Here is a 5,891-nt window from a genome sequence, read left to right on the forward strand (position 1 = left end):
CACTGGCGCTTTACAGCACTGCACTCGCTGCGCTCGGGCGGGGGGGGCGTTTTCACACCCCTGAGCGCAGCAAGTTGCAGCGCTGTACAGCGCCAGTGTAGCCAAGGCCTTTGAAAGAACAAAACAGTAGTAGCTGCCTTTGGGTTCATGATGCTATAAGTGTGAATGTATTTTCTATTAACTGACAAAGCAGTTCAAATGTCAAGCAAGAAGCACTTCACTTCTGATATGCAGATAAATGGGCTGGCAGCTAAACTGAAGCTTTTCATGGCATTTTGCAGCCCAGTGATACTAATATTAATCCATGCTTAATAACAACTATTAAAAATGCTAACTTTTTCCCCTTGAGTAGTAAGTTAGAATTTGCACGCCAAAGATATTTTCAAGACTGCTGTGACTAATGCTTTTCGCAGCTAAATCTCCATTAGTAAAACATCAGTAATCTTTAGGATCATAATACAAAATAGATGAAAATTTCAAATGAAAAGCATTGAGTCTTTTCTTTTGTAATTTACAAGTGGCAATGATTCAAGCAGAGTTTTTTCACTGCTGTAGAGAAGCTTTCTAATTTGAAGTGGCTCTCCTAGAGTTATTTTCAAGTACATTTTAGCCAGTGCTTTATTTGCTAATGTATAGTGTTTGTATATGAAAGGTTCTCTACAGAACAAGGAAACTTGCATCAAATTCCTGTGTGGAATGGATGGTCTTGTTTTCTCTTTAACTTCAAACCCACTTGGACTTCATGGATTTGAAAATTCAACTCCAACTCAGTATTGTCAGGCTTGCATTCTACTTGATAAGGAACAGAATGGATTAAGTTGGGAGGAAAATACAAATGAAATAGGGTGAAAATGGAGTAGATTACAGGCATGCTGGAAAACCTTCAGATAGACATTGTAAAAAAAAGGTGTAGGGAAGAGATTATTTTCTCATTTATGCTAATAAAATCCAATTGCCCAATATAAAATTTTTATATAGGACTCCTACTTCCATCACTCTAACTTCCTGGAGGTTCTTCTGTTCTTCATTTAGGTAGAAAAAGAAATCTTGCAGTATAAATCAAGTCATCCTTAGAGATTGATTGGGGGTGGGGAGAGAATAAATATGAAATAAATGCAAAGTTCTTTTGTCAGTTCTAACTCACTCCTTATCCAGGCAAGTTTCCACTGATATTAATGAAGTTTATCCGGCGAGGCACTCAGGATTTTCAGGCTTGCCTAACTTACAGAGGAAAAAAAAAGTTATTCAGCATAGTTTGAGGTTTTGAAAGCACAGCTCTCCATGAGGTTTTTAGTCCTTAGTGATAACCAAATATTGGTTCATCTGTTACAAAAAAAATTTGTTTTAAATCTATTAAAGAACTTGATTCTTACTCAGGCCAAGTTATTATGGGCAGGGCTGGTAGCATTGACTATTATGTAGGTTGCCCAACACTTTCCATTCTCAGACCCTATTTTCAGTTGCTTATAACTTGGTCATATTTTAATTGTTCGGGCTGAAGTTTTACATGCTGGGTGTCTGTGGTTAAATCATCTTAGAAAAATTCAACCAAAAACAGGTCAGCTGTTTCAGAGAACAAAGCTAGGGGAAAAACATATTGAAAAACAATGTAAAATAAAATAAAATCTTGTAACCTTTTTTTGGAAAATTCTAATGCCTCCATACTTTGGAGCAGGGAATTGAAATGTAGCCAGGGGTTGGACTTTGAGTCAGGGTTGCGCCTTTTGGCATGCCTCTGAAATACCAGCCACATTTGGCCAAGTTATTTGGATTTGGAAAAAATCACAGTTCTTACATGGTCAGTAGAATCTTCGAAGATTTCATCCAAACTAAGCATGTTCGAGCCTCTCTGTGCTGACCTGACTGCACAAGCAACATCCCTACAGAGCCATTGAGCATGCTCCAGGCCAGCGCTAAGATGGCTCAGAAGGACTTTCCCTTTCAAACACCTTTTTATTTTTTCCTAATCAATTTACTTATTTTCCTCACCTTTAGAAAATTAATCCTTTTGAAGCTTCAAATTAATATTACTGGTTAGGACTGTCCTCTGCTTGCCCAAAATGACTACAAATGGTTTCAACAGTCCGGTCATTCAGATTATCCCACCTGGTTTCAATATTGCCAATTTATTCTTCCCATCAATGAGAAGTTTCAATTCTTCTTCCTTATCGCCCAAGACTCCTAACATTGCTATATAAGCAATTTCTTCTCTTCGTATTCTTTGCCACCTCTAGTCAATGTGGTCATGACACCTTGTGTTTGAACGACATGTGCCTCTTTAGCACTGTTGTGATAATTAGGCTGACTGATTTATCCTAACTGAGCTCAACTGTAAAAAGTATATAAAAGTTCATAAGATGTCACAGTAAGTCTATAATAACAAATGTTAATGGGAAACGATACAAAAAGGAGACAAAAACTGATTTAATCAAAATAAAAAGGACTACTGATATAACTTAAGGACTGTGTTGAGATTGTCCTTGGTAAACAAGACAATGTGGGTCCAGAAGTCAGTGAACCAAAATTGGTGTATCAGAAACTAGGTCTGATGGGTGGACAGAACAATAAGGGGATGAGCTATTTCAGAGATCTCTCCATTTTTGAGTCCTTAAAGAAAGATTTTTTTTTGGGGGGGGGAATATGGAAGAACAGACAGAGGCTACTGAAGCAAACTTCTCTATCATGGCTACCACCCCCACCATTTGCTGGGACCCTGGCTTTTGTAACTCTGATTTTGAGAGATGTTCTGGCCAGACTGTGCTAAAGAGAGAGAGGGACTCGGGTAACAATTGAATAAATGGGCTGTCACAGAGTCCCTGGTGGGCTGGGTGGCCTAGTGGTTAGCAGACCCCAGTAGTGGGGGCAGTGGTAGGGGAGCCCAGGCCTACCCTCTCTGCTGGGCTCTGACCCAGGGCCCTAAGAGAGTCAACAGCATTTGGCCTCTTAAGGGCCCTTCTGAGTTAGCCTGTCTGGCTCACTTCCTCTCTCAACTTCTGGTCCCAGATAAGTGAAAAAGAAACCAAACCATCAGCTCCAATCACGCTTCGCATATAATCCTATTCCCTCAGGGTGGCTTCTCCAGCTGTTCTGCCAATGAGCCTTCCAGGTAGGTCTGTCCTCCTCCCATCTGCATGGGGTTGATCCCTTTTCAACCCTGTTTTCATGTGGAGCATGTTCTGCACAGCTAAAGGGGCTGGGCTACTTGGGCCCCGTAGTGGCCTCTAACCCCTTCTGCCCCACAGTGGGGTTTGTATACTTCATCACATGGGCCAAAGGTGTTAATGTAACCCAGTCACTGTCCAATATTAAACAGTGTTAAACAAGGTTCAGGGTTTGGAATAAAAGGACCTCAGTCAGCTTAGTACCTTGGCAGATACATCACTAAAAAGTCTTTTAACCCTTTATTAAAGATACAGAAAAGAAGGAAAAACAGTTAAAGCCCTTGAAATTCAAAGTATTAAATAAGACTTTCATTTTAACTATAGCCTTTGTTCTCTTGTCCTTTACCTGGAGAAAGTTTAGAAGGAAAAAAAACAACAACCCTTGTTTGAGAGGTTCTTAGGGGAAAGAGAAAAGGTCAATTGAGATGGGCTGAAGCTGATGTTTCTGCTGTTGTTAAAATCTGACCCAGTTTTATCCCAGGTGGTGTTTGGGATTCAGCTAGAGCTAGTAGGGCCGGTGGTGTCCTCCAGATCCCTCTCTCTGGTCTGGTCTGGTCAAGAATATCTCAGGATCAGGATGAGAAAGGCCTGTAGCCCCAGGAAATGGTGGGAGTGACAGCCATGATGGCGAAGCTCACTCCAGTAGCATCTATCTGTTCTTCTCTATTCCCCCTAACCCCCACAGTCTCTTTAAGGACCCCAAAAGGGAGGGATGGGTGGAATGTCCCATCCCTTCATTCTCCTGGCCACCAATTAGGCCTAGTTTCTGACACATCAGTTTTGGTTCACTGATTTCTGGATCCACATTTTCTAGTTTACCAAGGATGATTTTAACATAATCCTTGAGTTTTATCAATAGACATTTTTGTCTAGATTTATTATCTCCCTGGCTGGTTTTCTTGCACTTGTTTATAATGTTCATTATTGAAAATAACTTGACCTATTTTTCATGGTTAAATCCCAAGTAGGCAAACATTTCATAGACCAATTATCACAACCACTTCCACCTGATCACCAGCTGAGACCACCCAATTCCTCCCTACCCCCAGCGTCATCTCCCTTCTAGCCCCACTCTTCATCCCATGGATCACTCACTGTAATTCTCTCTCTAAGGGCTGCTTTAGATCAATGTGGCTCCAGGCTCTCCCACCCACTATGCTGTGCTGTGAAGCAGATCCGATCAGCCTTGTCCTGTAGCCACCAGAAGTGGGGATTGGGAAGAGAGTCTGTTAGCCAGGGACCTCCCTGAGCCAACCAAATTAGCCCCAGGGCTCAGGCCTTCTATGGGGGAGGACAGAGAAATATGCCCCCCTTCTGAAATAAGTCTCCTCTAACACAGGCACCATCAGAAATTAGGACAGTGTCTGTGGAGGCAGGGGAGCCTGGATTGTGTGGGGGAAATGTTCCCATATAGGAGGTCATAGATCATATGGGGGTTGTGGATTTTCCAGGATGAACCTTCCTAGAGGGGGATGCCCTTGGTACCAGCTCAAATGGGGAATATTTGAACCTTATCTCCATACTGGAGATGCTCCATGATGACCCAGAGAGAAGCTTCCTCCAGGCCAGGACCACCACCTCATCCCCATGGATGTGGAGTGAGGGGGAGGGGGGGCTGCAATGGAGAAAGATGGGGGAAAGGGTGACTCCTGCTGCTGCCAGGGGGGAAGGATTGGGTGTAGTGAGGAGAGAAGGATTAATGTGCCCCAAAGATGCCCTGAGCCACATTGGCTTCAGGGACCATGGCATAGAGGGCCCCATGTTGTCACAGCCTGCCTAGGAAGTGCCAGACCACTTCCTGCCCTGGGGAGGCTGGGAGCTCTTCAGTGGTCGAGTAGGGCGATGCCTCCTGCTGCACCTCATGGCTGGGATCTTGGCTCCTGTGCTTCCTGGAGAAGAGGCCCCAGAGCTGCCTTGCTCAGCTCCCATTCTGTGCTGGGTCCTGCCTAACCAGCTACATCCTGTACCACCTCCATTTTGGCCTAGATGGTGTGTTGGTGCTGCTGTGGGAGCTGGTTTCCTCCTCCAGTTTGACAGGCACTTGCACCTCTTGGCCTGGATCAGAGCTGCTGGTGGGAGCTGATAGGACAGGCTGCTCCCAAAGCTCCCCCATACCACCCAGGCACTGTGACAGCAGGGGATTATCATCCTTTTAGAGCAGGTTTGGTCAGTGTCCTTGGGTTCCTGGCATTGGGCAACGCAACGGGATGCTGCTGTGTAGCACTGCAGTACCGCGTCTGCCAGCAGCACTCAGGAGACATACGGTGACAGTGAGCTGAGCGGGCTCCATGCTTGCCGTGGTATGTCGTCTGCATGGGTAACCCAGGAAAAAAGGCGAGAAACGAATTTTTGCCGTTGCTTTCATGGAGGGGGGAGGAGGGCTGATGACATGTACCCAGAACCACCCGCAACAATGTTTTTGCCCCATCAGGCATTGGGAGTGCAACCCAGAATTCCAATGGGTGGCGGAGACTGCAGGAACAGTAAGCCATGTCGTCAGTCACCCCTCCCTCAGTGAGAGCAACGGCTGAGACTCGTTTCACGCATTTTTTCCACGATACGACATACCACGGCAAGCAGGGAGCCCACTCAGATCGCCGCGGCAGTTATGAGCACTGTAAACACCACGCACATTATCCTCAGGGCCGGCTCCAGGGTTTTGGCCGCCCCAAGCAGCCAAAACAAAAAACAAACAAAACAACAACAACAAAAAAAAAAGCCGCGAGCGCG

Source organism: Terrapene carolina, unplaced genomic scaffold, assembly GCF_002925995.2.
Source record: "Terrapene carolina triunguis isolate 2854851 unplaced genomic scaffold, T_m_triunguis-2.0 Scaffold48, whole genome shotgun sequence".
Classification (NCBI taxonomy): domain Eukaryota; kingdom Metazoa; phylum Chordata; order Testudines; family Emydidae; genus Terrapene; species Terrapene triunguis.